At 37.1% G+C, this 17,473-nt stretch overlaps 1 long non-coding RNA gene across 2 annotated transcripts in view; it reads right to left on the bottom strand.

Moving 5' to 3' along the window:
- Positions 1–973: 973 nt before the first annotated feature.
- LOC133243444 (uncharacterized) overlaps positions 974–17,473 on the bottom strand; it is a 111,967-nt gene continuing 95,467 nt past the window's right edge. For both annotated transcript variants that reach the window (XR_009735087.1, XR_009735086.1), the window contains one exon: positions 974–2,045. This is a non-coding gene — a long non-coding RNA (uncharacterized LOC133243444). The remainder of the gene's footprint in view (positions 2,046–17,473) is intronic.

Genomic DNA, 17,473 nt, shown 5'->3' with positions numbered 1-17,473 from the left:
CTATTATATAACACAGGGAACCCACCCTGGTGTTCTCTGATGACCTAGATGGGTGGGATGGGGAGGTAGGAAGGAGGTTCCAGAGGGAGGGGATATATGTATACATATAGTTGATACACTTCATTGCACAGCAGAAACTAACACAACGTTGTAAAGCAGTTATATTCCAGTAATAATTTAAAGAAAACCTCCTGAGTTAATTCTTGTCAACTGATGGAATACTAAGTGTTGTCTAACAATGACTTCATGTAGGTACAAATGTCTGATAGGGTGAATGGAGAGACTATCAAAAATACTCTGGATTTTAGCAGTTTGGGACCTACCTCTCATAGGAAATAAAATAATTCTCTTCTTACTTTTGCTCTCTTCTGACCACTATTGTAGGTGCATCTCCTGTGTCCTTTTTCAAGGATTAATCAAAGAAACAAAACTAGCTTCACTCTGGATTAGGCCTAGAATATAAAGTTCCATAGTTGAAATTGTGAATTGCTTTTACTGAGAGTTGACCAAGTACCTCTCCAAGAACTCGCCTCCAATATTTCCAAGACCATCCCCTACATCCTTATCCACATTTCACAGGACCTTTATAAGGATCTTTGCGATTGCTCCCCTTTTGTTTGTCTCTGAATGGAGGAAGTGTTGGAGCACCATTGACTTCATTGTTCATGTCATTCCTCTGTTTTCCAGACAGATCCATAGGACAGTAATTTCTCAAGATAAAAAAATCTGATCAAATAAGCTTGGGAAGTACTGTGTCTTTTACCTATTCCAGGAGAGTCATCAATCACAGATACATATTAAGAGCACTAGAAAATTTTTAGCATAAATTGGCTTACCTTAGTTTAATTTAGAGCTTCCTAAGTTTGTTTAATATGGAAACTTTTAGAGGGCACTTTAAAAAAATTGGAACTGTAAAGGTTAGATTTTACTTAATCTCTGTTGTAAGAAATAGTTTAAAAGAAAAATCAAGCAATAATTTTGGAAATTTTTTATTTGGCATAATTGTAATGGAACTAGAAGGGCAGAGGAGGCAATAGTGAGAAAATAACTGTCAATTGAATTTGCAGATGGTCCTGAAAAAGAAGTGCTTTCAAATGCCAATGCATAGTCATACTTCTAAAGCAGAATATGATGGTTTTGTCAAGTTTTAAAAATCAGCAATTTATCAACAGATAAAAAGAACTTGCAAAGTGAGCATATTGCTGAGTCCAAGCTCTCTCGGCTCACCACACAACAGGCCAAAGAATTTGAGATGAGGTGTTGAGGCAAGGAATATGATTTTATTCGGGAGATCTGGCTGACTGAGAAGATGGCAGACTAATGTCTCAAAATAACCATCTTATCAGGGTCTGGATAACAGGTTCTTTTATAGATCAGAGATGGGGGAGGTGAAGAAACAAAGCAGAAAGGCCATACATAAATCTTGCGAATATCTCCTAGAATGGCAAGCCTCTGGCAGGGAATGTGTTAATTTCTTCCTTCCTGCCATCTACTGGTGGACAAAGTTCTGAACAAAGGCACTTTAGAGTAACAGTCAGGCAGAGGGGCTGGATTCTCTGAAGCAGACCATTATGAATGATTACAATAACAAAAGCAACGAAGAGCGAATCCAATAAACAGTTTCAACATGGAATCAGAATTGGCTTTTCCCTGCAGCAAGCAGACGTCCAGCATGGTTCTAGATGTCCTGTGTACTGCATATCTCTATTTGCTCCTCCAGACATGTCTTTCACTCTTCCCTTGTCTCTGTCTCAGGAGACTCACATGTTTAGACCACATAGTCTTGCTTGTACTCTGATTTCTGTTAGATTTGTTCAATGGGAAGCATCAGTAGGAGATTGGAATGGTGACTTCAGTTATTTACTCTCACTATAAGCTTGTTTCGGACTTCCCTGTAGCCCAGACAGTAAAGAAACTGCCTGCAATGTAGGAGACCTGGGTTCGATCCCTGGGTAGGGAAGATCCTCTGGAGAAGGGAATATCAAGCCACTTCAGTATTCTTGCTTGGAGAATCCCATGGACAGAGGAACCAGGTGGGCTACAGTCTGTGAGGTAACAAAGAGTCGGACACAACTGAGTAACACTACTACTACTACTACTACTACTGCTACTAAAAGTTTGTTGAGGCTGGCTGTATCCCCTACCAAAATTCACAGCCCTCTCCACATAGCTTTTTCTGAGTCCAGGTTCTGCTAAACACATCTTCCCCTCATCCTCTCAGGCCTGGGATTGATAACAAAACTTCACTGTAACCTGCCCCTCATAATGTACTATCCATGTGAGATCCATAAACTCTAACTTCATCTTGGTAAAAGGTCCCTTTAATTAAAGTCTCCTTAAGTTACCCAATTTGAGTATGTCACCAATTTCTGCCAGAACTCTGATCAATATACTCTGAAAAATAGCTTTAAAATAAAATAATACCAGTGTATGAAACATCGGCCCTACCTTCAGGGAGCTTACAATCTTGTGCTATAAAGTTATTATAAGAGGAATATATTTTAGCACCCACAACATCCACTATATCAGCAGAGAGATATTATAGAGCAATGAGTTTTGTTTATTCTTTTTTTTGTTTGTTTACTTTAATAGCTTTACTGAGGCCTTATGGCTATGCAATTAAGTGCACTTATTTAAAATGAGGGCTTCCCTGGTAACCAAGCTGGTAAAGAATCTGCCTGCAATGCAGGAGACCCCAGTTTGATTCCTGGGTCAGGAAGATCCCCTGGAGAAGGGATAGGCTACCCACTCCAGTATTCTTGGGCTTCCCTGGTGGCTCAGATGGTAAAGAATCCGCCTGCAATGCGGGAGACCTGAGTTTGATCCCTGGGTTGGGAAGATCCCCTGGAGGAGGGCATAGCAACTCACTCCAGTATCCTTGCTTGGTGAATCCCCATAGACAGAGGAGCCGGGTGGGTTACAGTCCATGGGGTCACAAAGAGTTGGACATGACTGAGAGACTAAGTACAGCACAGCACATTTAAAATGCATCATTTGTTAAATTCCGACATATGTACACACCCATGACATGATGTGTGTGTGTGTGTATAGCATGCACAGGATATATATGGTATCATGTGTATGATTTTTTCTCTGTATGCATTTTGTCTTTTCATTCTCTTCAATAGTGTCTTTATCAGAGTGGGATTTTTAACTTTGATAATGTTCCAAACGTCAAATTTTTTTTCTTTTATGGATTGTTCATTTGGTGTCATATGTAAGACAACTTTCCCTAATCCAAGGTCATGGTGGAGCCCTTATAAGTTTTTTTCTAAAAATTTTATAGTTTTAGGTTTTACATTTAGGTCTATGATCCACTTTGAATTAATTTTTATATGATATGAAATACAGGTTGAAGTTCTTTTTTGTTTTTGCATATGATATCCAATTACTCCAGCTTCATTTGTTGAAAAGATAATTCTTTCTCCACTGAATTGTTTTTGTACCCATGTGTGTGTGGGTCTGATTTTGGCAAGTGAAAGGACCTTGGTCCTAGTCTTATTTGAAGAAAGAATTCAGCAAGGAGACAAAGATTGAAAAGCAGACACAAAGTTTATTAGAAACACAGTAGATGTGGGAGAGCACACAAAGAAACAGTTTATTTAGGGCAGAGGTGAAAGTTACACACTTAGAGAAGAAGAGTGTGAGTTTCCTTGGGAGCAAGGAGCATATTATGGGGGCAGTTTAGGTTGTTAATATAGTGGTAATCTTCCAGAATTTAGATTAGGATGACTCCTCTTTTCCTTCCCCTAGGATTATGTCATCTATAATTCTTTATTTGGATTTATACCAGGCCCCATTTTGAATCTTTGCCATGAGCACCTAAGTGAAACCCATGGTGAGGAGTGTGTGTCAAATCTGCAATGTTAATATTATTATAATGAAATTACAATGTGATCAAGGCCATTAGAGGACCACTTGACACCCCTTCTGTGTTGAGCTGTGAAATCCTCTTGACCACAAAAATGGGGAGGCTGGGGTGGGATGCTTCATCTTTTACCCCATCATCAGCAACTTATGAATTTTTATTTGCAAGTGTTCCACAGTTTTCAGGGTCAGAGTTTGTTGCTCAGGTGCTACAAAGTTTCTGTTTTAGATGCCATTCCTTCTTGTGTCATGGCCTCCTTATGTGCAAAACAAGGAGGTGGATTTGCCTTCTGCTTAATACCTATGCATGAGGAGGCTGTCCCTGGGCTCGAGCCTGTCTTTCCTGTCTCAGTTCCATTTCCTCTTCATTCTGTTCCTATTTGCATTACGAAGAAGCACAAGCTGGAATCAAGATTGCCGGGAGAAATATCAATAACCTCAGATATGCAGATGACACCACCTTTATGGCAGAAAGTGAAGAGGAACTCAAAAGCCTCTTGATGAAAGTGAAAGAGGAGAGTGAAAAAGTTGGCTTAAAGCTCAACATTCAGAAAACGAAGATCATGGCATCTGGTCCCATCACTTCATGGGAAATAGATGGGGAAACAGTGGAAACAGTATCAGACTTTATTTTTCTGGGCTCCAAAATCACTGCAGATGGTGACTGCAGCCATGAAATTAAAAGACACTTACTCCTTGGAAGGAAAGTTATGACCAACCTAGATAGCATATTGAAAAGCAGAGACATTACTTTGCCAACAAAGGTCCGTCTAGTCAAGGCTATGGTTTTTCCAGTGGTCATGTATGGATGTGAGAGTTGGACTGTGAAGAAGGCTGAGCACCGAAGAATTGATGCTTTTGAACTTTGGTGTTGGAGAAGACTCTTGAGAGTCCCTTGGACTGCAAAGAGATCCAACCAGTCCATTCTGAAGGAGATCAGCCCTGGGATTTCATTGGAAGGAATGATGCTAAAGCTGAAACTCCAGTACTTTGGCCACCTCATGCGAAGAGTTGACTTATTGGAAAAGACTCTGATGCTGGGAGGGATTGAGGGCAGGAGGAGAAGGGGACAACAGAGGATGAGATGGCTGGATGGCATCACTGACTCGATGGACGTGAGTCTGAGTGAACTCTGGGAGTTGGTGATGGACAGGGAAGCCTGGCATGCTGTGATTCATGGGGTCGCGAAGAGTCGGACACGACTGAGCGACTGAACTGAACTGAACTGACACATATACTACACTGTATTGATTACTGCAGCTTTATAATAAGTCTTGAAGTAAAATAGTACACATTTTCCAAGTTTTTTGTTCTCTTTGTAAACTTGTAGATTTTAGGTTCTTTTCATATCCACATGAAATTTAAAGTCAGATTGTCAATTTTTACAAAAAGGCTGCAGAAATTTACAGTGAGATTATATTGAATCTATGCTTTAAATAGGGAAGAATTGACATCTTAACAATATTTGGATTTCCAACCCATAAATTGACCAGCATTTGGTCCCTTTATTTAGGTCTTCTTTAATTTCTCTTATCAATATCTTATATTTTTTTATGAGTAGGTTTTTCACATCATTTGGTATATTTTTCCCAAAATATTTAATATTTTTAAGGCTGTTGTGAATGGTACTGTTTTTTATTTTAATTTTTGATTGCTTGTTCCTAGTATTGTATATCAAAGATACTTTGAATTCTGTATGTTGATCTTTTATTCTACAATCTTGCTAAGTTCATCTACTAGGTTTAATAGGCTTTTTGTAAGTTCCATAAGGTTTTCTACATATATCATCATGTTGCAAATAAAGATAGCTTTATTTCTTCTTTTCCTTTCCAATCTGGATGTTTTTATTTCTTTATCTTGCCTTTATTGTTGTGGCTAGAATATGCATTATACAGTTGAATAAAAGTGATGTAAATGGACATCCCTGTCTTGCTTCTAATCTTAAAGAGAAAGCATTAACTTTTTGACTATTAAGTACGGTGTTAGCTGTTATTTTTTTGTAGATGCTCTTCATCAGGTTGAGGAGTTTACCTTCTATTCCTAATTTGCTGTTTTCTTTGATTTTTAAACATTAAGAATGGGTGTTATCTTGTGCCAAATATTTTTTCTAGGACTATTCAGGTGATCATATTCTTTTACTTTGTTAATATGATTAACTGCATTATTGCTTTTTAAAATGTTAAGCCAACTTTGCATTTCTTTGACAAACCCCATTTTGTTATTATATAGATGAAACTGGAGCCTATTATACAGAGTGAAGTAAGCCAGAAAGAAAAACACCAATACAGTATATTAACGCATACATATGGAATTTAGAAAGATGGTAACGATGACCCTATATGCGAGACAGTGAAAGAGACACAGATATAAGGAACAGACTTTTGAACTCTGTGGGAGAAGGCGAGGGTGGGATAATTTGAGAAAATAGCACTGAAACATGTAAATTATCATATGTGAAATAGATCACCATTCCAGGTTTGATGCATGAGACAGGGTGCTCAGGGCTGATGCACTGGGATGACCCTGAGGGATGGGATGGGGAGGGATGTGGGAGGGGGTTCAGGATGGGGAACACATGTACACCCATGGCAAATTCATGTCAATGTATGGCAAAACCACTACAATATTGTAATTAGCCTTCAATTAAAATAAATTTAAAAAAAGATATAGGGAAATTTACATTATTTCTTCTTGAGTGAGCCTTCATACTTTGTATCTTTTAAGTAGTTTTTCAATTTCATCCAAGTTGTTGAATATAATGAAATAAAATTATTATTATCTTTTTAATATCTGTAGAATATCTAGTGATATCTCCTCTTTCAGTGTGAATACTGGTAATTGTGCCTTCTCTCTCTTTTTTCTTAAACAGTTTGGCTGGAGTTTAATCAATTTTATTGATGTATTCAAGGAATTATGTTTTGGTTTCATTGATTTTTTTTCTATCATTTTTCTGTTTGCTTAATTTCCTTTCTGAGATATATATATATATATATATATATATATATATATATAATATATCTCCTCTAAAATATATATATACCTAAAACTCACAAGCCATGTGGCACAGTCAAATATATATATGTGGGTTGTGGATTTTAGTTCCTGGACCAGGGATGGAACCCAAGTCCCCAGTACTGAGAGTGTGGAGTCCACTGGATTCCCAGGGAATTCTCCCTCTCTGATATTTATTATTTAGTTTTTTCTGCTTAATTTTGACTTAATTTGTTCTTTTTTTCCAGTTGTTTACAGTAGACACTAGCATGACTGATTTAAGACCTTTCTTTCTTCTCTAATATTGGTGTTTAGTGCTATAAGCTTCCTCTAATTACTGCTGAATTGACATCTCACAGATTTTGATGTGTTGTGCTTTAATTTTTATTCAGTTCAAAATACTTTCTACTTTCTCTTTTAATTTCTCCTTTGACCTATGGGTTATCCAGATGTGTGTTATTCAGTTTCCAAAATTTTAGGGATTTTCCAGAGATTATTTCATTATTGATTTTAAAGGAAATTCCACTGCGGTCAGTGGACATACTTTTTACGACTTGAGTCATTTAAAATTTATTGCTTGTTTTATGGCCCAGACTATGGTCTATCTTAGTAAATATTCCATGTACAACCAAAAAGAATGTGTATTTTGCTAAATTAGATAAAGTAATCTATAAATGTAAATTAGGTCAAGATGACTGAAAGTACTGATCAAATATATTTCCTTGCTGACTTTCTATTCATTCTATCAGTTATTTGGGAGTATTTAAATCTCCAACTATGATTGTGGGTTTGCCTCTTCCTTTTTGCAATTCTATTAGTTTTTTATGTTTAACATATTTGGGTCTTTATAGCAATAATACAGTTGAGTATCACTTTTTTTATTCAGTCTGACAAACTGGTTTTTTATTGAGGTATTCTTGAGGTTTTACATGTTATCGAATCATTAATATGGTTAGATTTTATTTTATTTATTTATTTTTTTAAATTTGGCACGCAGGCCTCTCCACCGCACGTCCCCGCTCACCCGCGAGCCCGCAGCGCCCCACACGCTACCACCCAATATGGTTAGATTTTAATCTGCCAACTTGTTTTCTATTTGTCCCATCTTAGTTTTGTTCCCTTGCTTCCTTTTTCTTTATCTTGTTTTGGATTGATTTTTTAAAATGATTTCATTTTATTTTCATTTTTGGCTTATTACTTATTAGTAGTTGCTTTAGGATTTAAGTTATTACATTCTGCCTTCAAATGACTTTATTCACTGCATACATATTATAAAGGCTTACAATAATGTGTTTTCATTTCTGCCCTCTTGGTCTTTGTGATATTGTTTTCATGTATTTTACTTATATATATAAGCTTCACACTCCTCTGTCATTATTTTGTTTAAATAGTCTTTTAGAAAAATGTAAATAATATTAAATATTGATCAGTTATTACTATTTCTTGTGTTATTTATTGTGTAGAACCATATTTCCATCTAGTGGCATTTTCTTTTTGCCTTAAGGACTTCCTTTAACATTTCTTGTAGTGAAAGTCTCCTGATGATGAATTCTGAATCTAAAAATTTCTTTATTGCAAAATTTTTTCAAAGATATTTTTAGCAGTTATAGAATTCCAGGCTGATTATTTTGTTTTCTTTAGTACTTTAAAGTGAAAGTGAAGTCGCTCAGTCGTGTCCAACTCTCTGCGACCCCATGGACTGTAGCCTACGAGTCTCCTCCATCCATGGGATTTTTCAGGCAAGAGTACTAGAGTGGGTTGCCATTTCTTTCTCCAGGGGATCTTCCTGACCCAGGGATCGAACCCGGGTCTCCCTCATTGTAGGCAGACGTTTTACCATCTGAGCCACCAGGGAAGTTCCAGTACTTTAAAAATATTACTCAATTTTCCTTACTTGCATTGTTTGCAACAGGAAATGTGTCATCATCTTTCTCTTTGTTCCTTTGTATGTAATGTGCCTTTTTTCTCTGGCAGTTTTTAAGACTTTATTGCTAGTTTTGTGAAAGTTTATTATTATGTGCATTAGTATAGTTTTCTTCACACTGATGGTGTTAAGGTTTTTGCGGTTCTTAGACCTATGAGTTTATAATTTTCATCAAATTTGCAGAATTATTGGTTATTATTGCCTCAGATTTTAACCCCCTATATACCTCTCTCCTTATAAGAATCCAACTACATGTATAATAAACTGCTTTGAATTGTTCCACATATGATTCTGAGTTTATTTCCCCCCTTAATTTGATTTTTTCACTTTGGACAGTTTCTATTGCCATGTAAGTTCAGTTTCACCAATCTTTTTTTCTATTATATCTATTTTGTTATTATTCCCCTTGAATGTACTTTTCATCTCATTATAGCTGCCATATCCAGAAGCTTGTATCTTCCATATGTTTCTCTCTAGCTTTTTGGAAAAAACCCACTCCAATATTCTTGCCTGGGAAATCCCATGGACAGAGGAGCCCAGTAGGCTATAGTCCATGGGGTTGCAAAAGAGTTGGGCATGACTTAGCAACTAAACAACAACAACAGCACTATTGTTATAACTCTTTTAAATGCCCTTATCTGCTAACTCTAACATCTATGTCAGTTCTAGATTGGTTTTAATTGATTGATTTTTCTCTTCATTATAGGTCTTATTTTATGCTTATTTGCCTGCTTTGTAATATTTTTCATAGTTTATTGAGATACAATTAACTCACCATTCAATTCACCCATTTAAAGTGTTTACATCAGCAATGTTTGTAGACTGATAATTTTGATTGAATGTCAAATGTGATGAATTTTCACATTTTGGAGGTAGATAATTTTTATTCCTATATACATTATTGATACTTTTTTCCTATGATTCAGTTAAGTTAATGAAAAATAGAGCCTTTCAGGTCTTACTTTTAAGACTTTTTAGGCAGAAACAGAGTTGTATTCAGTTTAAGGCTAATTATTCCCTACTACTGATGCAATATATTTCTGTGTACCCTACCCAATACCTTGTGAATCATTAGGCTTTCCACTTTGACTCATTGTAACAGGCAAAATTCCCAGTTCTGTGTGAGCACCAGGTATTGTTTCCTGTAATCCTTTTAGACAGTTCTTTTGCCAGCAGTTTCCTGCATGAATTTGAAGACAATATCCATTTTCTTCAAAATCATTGAGTCATATATTTGTTTCTTTCAGGTAGGAAATTAATCTGGCCATTTTACTCCATTTTGGCCAGAAGCAGAAATGTGAAGTGGTTTTCAAACAACATTTTTCTGTAATTTTGGAATTTGTCATATATCACTTAAAAGATAGTATGATTTTAGGATACATGAAGCTTGTATCTACTCCAGAATATTTAACCTTGACCCAGTGTAGCACTGGGTTGAAAAATAAACTAAAAAAAAATCTAAAAGCATAACTCAATTGCTTTTTAAATGAGCCAATCTGCAATGCTCTTTTTGGGTTACAAATGATTCTTATAATCTATTTATCAGAAACTACCCTTCTCTTAACATTCACTTTCTACTGCAGCTGGTGCCTTTGAACCATCCTCAATGGTTTGCTTTTTTCTTGACAATGGAAATGTAGAAAACCAGAGGAGATGAGGCGCAGGTTTGGTATCCAGTGCCTTCAAAGTTCGGAGAAGGCAATGGCACCCCACTCCAGTACTCTTGCCTGGAAAATCCCATGGACAGAGGAGCCTGGTAGGCTGCAGTCCATGGGGTCGCTAAAAGTTGGACACGACTGAGCGACTTCACTTTCACTTTTCTCTTTCATGCATTGGAGAAGGAAATGGCAACTCACTCCAGTGTTCTTGCCTGTAGAATCCCAGGGACGGGGGAGCCTGGTGGGCTGCCGTCTATGGGGTCGCACAGAGTCGGACACGACTGAAGTGACTTAGCAGCAGCAGCAGCCTTCAAAGTTACCTACTGAATTTCTTGCCTGGATAGTGGTATCCATTACTCAGACCCTGTGTCCCATCTAGAGCTATTCTAAACTGTGACCATTCTTTCTACCTAGCTTTGTATTTATTTCAAATCTACCAGGAATCTGAATGTTCTTCATCTTTAGCTTCCAGCCTTGTTCCAGCTGTCCCGAGTCCACTTCCTGATTGGTGTTTACATCCACTCAACTCAAGCACTAATGGAATAGGGCTAATTGCAATGCTCAATCTCTAGCATGCTTGTGGTTCTTTAAAAGAGCCATGAATTGAATTCATTTGATCAATAAAGAGTGTGGGAGGGGACATTATTGAGGCTAACTAAGTGATAGAATCAGGTCTCCATACTCTATATAGACACTGGATGCCATTTATTTGTCTTTTGTCTTGTAATATAAGGTTTTTTTTCTTCTCCTGAATGTGTCCCTTGATTTAAAAATTTCCCCTTTTATGTTCATGGATCTTAAAATGTCTACAAAATGGTATTTTCTGTTTTTGAGCTTCACTGGTAAAGCCTTGATGAATTATCAATCTCTGTTCAGTTCAGTTCAGTTCAGTTGCTCACTCATGTCCATCTTTTTGTGATTCCATGAACCCGCAGCACGCCAGGCTTTCCTGTCCATCACCAACTCCCAGAGTCCACCCAAACCCATGTCCATTGAGTCAGGGATGCCATCCAACCATCTCATCCTCTGTCATCCCCTTCTCCTCCTGCCCTCATCTTTCCCAGCATCAGAGTCTTTTCCAATGAGTCAACTCTTTGCATCAGGTGGCCAAAGTATTGGAGTTTCAGCTTCAATATCAGTCCCTCCAATGAACACCCAGGACTGATCTCCTTTTAGGATGGACTGGTTGGATCTCCTTGCAGTCCAAGGGACTCTCAAGAGTCTTCTCCAACACCACAGTTCAAAGGCATCGATTCATTGGTGCTCAGCTTTCTTTATGGTCCAACTCTCACATCCATACAGGACTACTAGAAAAACCATAGCCTTGACTAGACAGATCTTTACTGGCGAAGTAATGTCTCTGCTTTTTAATATGCTGTCTAGGTTGGTCATAACTTTCCTTCCAAGGAGTAAGCGTCTTTTAATTTCATGGCTGCTGTCACCATCTGCAGTGATTTTGGACCCCAGAAAAGTAAAGTCAGCCACTGTTTCTCCATCTATTTGCCATGAAGTGATGGGACTGGATGCCATGATCTTCGTTTTCTGAATGTTGAGCTTTAAGCCAACTTTTTCACTCTCCTCTTTCACTTTCATCAAGAGGCTCTTTAGTTCTTCACTTTCTGCCATAAAGGTGGTGTCATCTGCGTATGTGAGGTTATTGATATTTCTCCCAGCAATCTTGATTCCAGCTTGTGCTTCCTCCAGCCCAGAGTTTCTCATGATGTACTCTGCATATAAGTTAAATAAGCAGGGTGACAATATACAGCCTTGATGTACTCCTTTTCCTATTTGGAACCAGTCTGTTGTTCCATGTCCAGTTCTAATCTCTGTTAATGAGTCACAAAGAATGGTTTTGCTATTTTCTCCTTTAGTCCAGAGCTTGCCATGGGGGATAAGAAAGCTTTACTTCAATTGCGATATGAAGTGTAGACTAATTAGACTAAATTTAGCTTGTGTCATCTGGGATCCTAGCAGGTAACTGTATTCAACAAGATAGATCAAACAAAATACTTTGATGAAGGGACTACTTACAAAGGTTGGGCTTGGTCAAGAAATTCAACAAAGAATGTTGAGGCATTTAGAGACTAGTGTCAGTGGAAAACCATTATCACTCCTAGGACTGAGGGTCAATGGAAAAAAATCATGGAATGAGGCAGAGGGGGAAGCTTCCCAGCACTAGCAATAGTCTCATAGGGATACAACCATGTAAGAAATGTGGCACTAATGAACAGAGAAAGCAGGGGAATAAATAACTTTACTCCTCTTAGCACTTTTAAATCTTCCATGAGTGCTTCCTTTGTAATCGCCCACCCAGAAGTCTACTGGCAAGGAGGCTTGGATAATACAGTTCACAGGGCCCCCTTGGGATACATAACAGGGCATGAAAGGGCATAGAATGTACATGATAGGAATGCAAACAGAGGAAACCTGACCAAAAACCTTTGCCCTTTTCTGGATTCTAGTTGCTGCGTTAGATGATTACTTAATTGTTGTAGGTTACCAACTACAATAACTAAGACTAATAATCGAGCTAAGCTACCATTATGCTATTTTTTTTATTAGCCACAGAAATTAAAAAAGATTTTTAAGCACCAACTAAATTGTTTGGGATGATGTTTTTAAAATCATGTTGGCTATTTCAAAGTTTTAATGGCTTGTAGTATAAAAGATTTTTCCAATGCAGACTGTGAGACATGCATGTCTCTATTTTAAAAGGGCCAATAAGCTGGGGTGGTATGAGTCTACACTCACTGACCACTCCAATTTTGACTTCTTTTTTAATGCTCAAAAATAAACAACAAGATCCCTGAGTGCTCTTGTTGGCAGGGCTTTGTTTTTTAAAGTACTTCCTCAGAACACCACAGTTATTTGAAGGATGTGTCATACAGTCTGGCTTAAGAAAAAAAGAGACAGGGGACATTCAGTTGCCTTTTTAAATTTATTTATTCGATTTTAGAAGTAAATGCATGACAAAGGGAGCTTTGAGTCTATAAGCTGAGACCCTGTGCACAAGTCCTAAACTTTTAAGCTTTACGTCTTCTCTGACTCTGGAGTGAGTGGTTGTCTGGACTGACATAGATTCACCAGCCACAGCCGGCAGTGTGTATACTACTTCAACATACTTGATCCCCAGGCCCAGTTGTAGGAATTTCTGAGCAAGTTAATACTTGTACTACTGCAGTTCAGGTTCACTCAACACGGATGGCTTGAACCACCACAATGTATCAGGTACTGTGCTTGATACTAGGGGATCAAAGATAAACAAGATGTGAAACCATAAGCAGATTCTTTCAATAGCATGTGGTGTGTGTGATATATGTATCTCTACACCCCATATAGGTATGCAGTATTTAAGGCTTCCCTGATGGCTCAGAGGGTAAATAATCTGCCCACAATGAAGGAGCTGCAGGAGACACAGTTTCGATCCGTGGGTCAGGAAGATCCCCTGGAGGAGGGCATGGCAACCCATTCCAGTATTTTTGCCTGGAAAATTGCATGGACAGAGGAGCCTGGCAGGCTACAGTCCATGGGTTGAAAAGAGTTGGATACAACTGAAATGACTGAGCACACAAGGGTATTTAGCTCACCTGAGTCATAAGAAACCTTCCTGGTGACTAATAGATTATGTAAGGTTTCTGTATTTCACATCCAGTGGGGGAATGAAGATGGAAAGAGCGGTCATGGCAGGAAAAATGTCATAACTAAAGGTGCAGAGGCATGAATCAGGATGGTGAATGCTGGAAACTATACTAACCATGAATAGCAAAGAAGGGAGCGATAGGGGATTAGGCTGAGGGAAGTCAGTAAGACAGTCGATGTCCTAAATAGGACACAAAAGCATGGACCACAAAGGATAAAATTGATAAACTGAACCACAACAATTGATAAATTAGGCTATTTTAAGAATTTCTTCTCATCAAAAGACATCAATAAGGGTGAATGGGCAAGCCACAGAGACTCAGATCTAGTTAATTACAAGGAAAGTATAACAATAAAAATGGAAAAAAAATTTGAATAAGAATTCACAAAGGTGGATAATCAAATGGTCATTAAGCACACTGTCAAAGATCGGTTGATTTTATTTATGAGTCTATTTATGGGCTCTCTATTCAGTTCCATTGATCTATTTGAATATTTTCTCACCAGTCCTCACTGTCTTGATTAAAGTTGGGTAGTGTCAGTTCTCCTTTTTCTTCAGTAATGAATTGGCTGTTCTGAGTCTTTTGCTTCTCCTCATTACCTTCAGAATAAGTTGGTAGATATCCACAAAATGATCTTGCTAGAATTTGATTGAGGTTGTACTGAATCAATAGGTCAAGTTGGGAAGAACTGACATCTGGACAATATTGGGTGTCAGATGATAAAGAATCCCCGTGCAATGCAGGAGACCTGGGTTCAATCCCTGGGTAGGAAATATCCCCTAGAGAAGGGAATGGTTTCTTGCTCCAGTATTCTTACCTGGAGAATTCCATGGACAGAGAAGCCTGGCAAGCTACAGTCCATGAGGTTGCGAAGAGTCAGACCCGACTAAACGACTAACACTTTCATTTTTCCCAATTATTAAGTTTTTCTTTGATTTAATTCATCAGAGTTTTGCAGCCTCACTCACATAGATCTTGTATGTATTTTGTTAGATTTGTACCTAAGTATTTATATCTTTTTTTGGTGCTAATATACATGATATTGTCTTTAATTTTAAATTCTAATTGTTCATTGCCTACACATAGGAAAGTGATTGACTTTTGTGTATTTACCTTGCTGCTACCTTGCTATAATCTCTTATTAGTTCCAGGAATTTTTGTGTGTGTATTTAAAATTTTCTACATAGACAATAATGTCATCTGTGAACAAGGATGGTTTTATTTCTTCCTTCCCAGTGTGTATACCTTTTATGTCCTTTTCTTATTGCATTAGCTACAACTTCTAGTATGATATTGAAAAGAATGGCTTATAAGGGACATCTTTGCCTTGTTCTTATTTGTTATTTATATATCTTATGTATTTTATGTTCCTTTATTCCCCCATTACTCCCTTTTGGGTGTTAAATCAATATTTTCTAGTATAACATTTCATTCTCTTGTTTCAGTCTCTATATTTTTTATTTTCTTAGTAATTTCCCTGATCAAGACAACTATCACTTTAAAAAATCTAATTTGGAATAATGCCAACTTAATTTCAATAATGTACAAAAATTGCTCTAATATACCTCCATTTGCTCTTCCTTATTTCTGTAATTATTGACACAAAAATTATATCTTTATGTTATGATCCCATCAGCACAATTTTTAAATTATTGCTTTATGCAGTTGTCTTTCAAGTCAAATTAAGAAGAAATAGGAAAAACAAAAATACATTGATATTGTCTTTTGTATTTACCTATGCAATCACTCTTACCAGTGCTCTTTATTTCTTCTTGTCAATTTAAACTGATACCTAGTATTCTATTTTTTTTAAATTTTTTACTGGAGTATAGTTGATTTACAATACAGGTATAAAGGAAAGTGTTTCAGTTTTATATATATATATATATATATATATATATATATATATATATATATCCCCACTCTTTTTCAGATTCTTTCCCCATATAGGTTATTATGGAGTCTTAAATAGAGTTTCCTATGCTAAACAGTAGATCCTTATTAGTTATCTATTTTATATATAGTAGTGTGTATATTCCAATCTTTTCAATTTATCCCTCCACTCCCCATAAGTTTGTTTTCTACATCTGTAACTCTATTCTGTTTTGTTGATAAATTCATTTGTAGCCTCTTTTTTAGATTCTACACATAAGTGATATCATATGATATCATTATTTATCTTTCCCTGTCTGACTTACTTCACTCTGTATGACAATCTCTAGGTATATCCATGTTGCTGCATGATTTTGTTCTTTTTTATGACTCAGTAATATTCCATTGTATGTAGGTACCACATCTTCTTTATCCATACTTCTGTTGATGGACATTTAGGTTGCTTACAAATCCTGGCTATTATAAACAGTGCTGCAGTAAACATTGGGATGCATGTATTTTTTTTTTTTAATTATGGGTGTCTTCAGATATATGCCCAGGAATAGGATTGCAGGATCATATGGTAGTTTTACTTTTAGTTTTTGAAGGAACCTCCTTACTGTTCTCCATAGTGACTGTACCAGTTTACATTCCCACCAACAGTGTAAGAAGATTCCCTTTTCTCCACACCCTCTCCAGCATTTATTGTTTGTAGATTTTGTGACAATGGGCCGTTCTGACAAGTGTGAGGTGATATCTCATTGTAATTTTGATTTGCATTTCTCTAATAATTAGTGATGTTGAGCATCTTTTCATGTGCTTTTTAGCCATCTGTATGTCTTCTTTGGGGAAATGTCCATTTATATCTTCTGCCTATTCTTTGATTGGGTTTGTTTTTTTTTTTTAATTGAGCTAGCTGCATGGATTATTTGTATGGTTTGGAAATAAATCACTTTTTGTTTCAGTTTTTTTTTTCTTTTTTAATTTATTTTAATTGGAGGCTAATTACTTTACAACATTGTGGTGGTTTTTGCCATACATTCACATGAATCAGCCATGGGTGTACATGTGTTCCCCATTGTGAAACCCCCTCCCACCTCCCTCCCCATCCCATCCCTCAGGGTCATCCCAGTGCACCAGCCCTGAGCACCCTGTCTCATGCATCAAACCTGGACTGGCGATCTATTTCACATATGATAATATACATGTTTCAGTGCTATTTTCTCAAATCATCCCACCCTCGCCTTCTGCCACAGAGTCCAAAAGTCTGTTCTTTACATCTGTGTTTCTTTCATTGTCTTGCATATAGGGTCATCATTACCATCTTTCTAAATTCCATATATATATGCATTAATATACTGTATTGGTGTTTTTCTTTCTGGCTTACTTCACTCTGTATAATAGGCTCCAGTTTCATCCACCTCATTAGAACTGACTCAAATGTATTCTTTTTAATGGCTGAGTAATATTCCATTGTGTATATGTACCACAGCTTTCCTATCCATTCATCTGCCGATGGA

The sequence above is a fragment of the Bos javanicus genome, chromosome X (assembly GCF_032452875.1).
Source record: "Bos javanicus breed banteng chromosome X, ARS-OSU_banteng_1.0, whole genome shotgun sequence".
In the NCBI taxonomy this organism is placed as follows: Eukaryota; Metazoa; Chordata; class Mammalia; order Artiodactyla; family Bovidae; genus Bos; species Bos javanicus.
The sequence above is the reverse complement of the archived record's forward strand: the minus strand, read 5'-3'. Positions and strand labels throughout refer to the sequence as shown.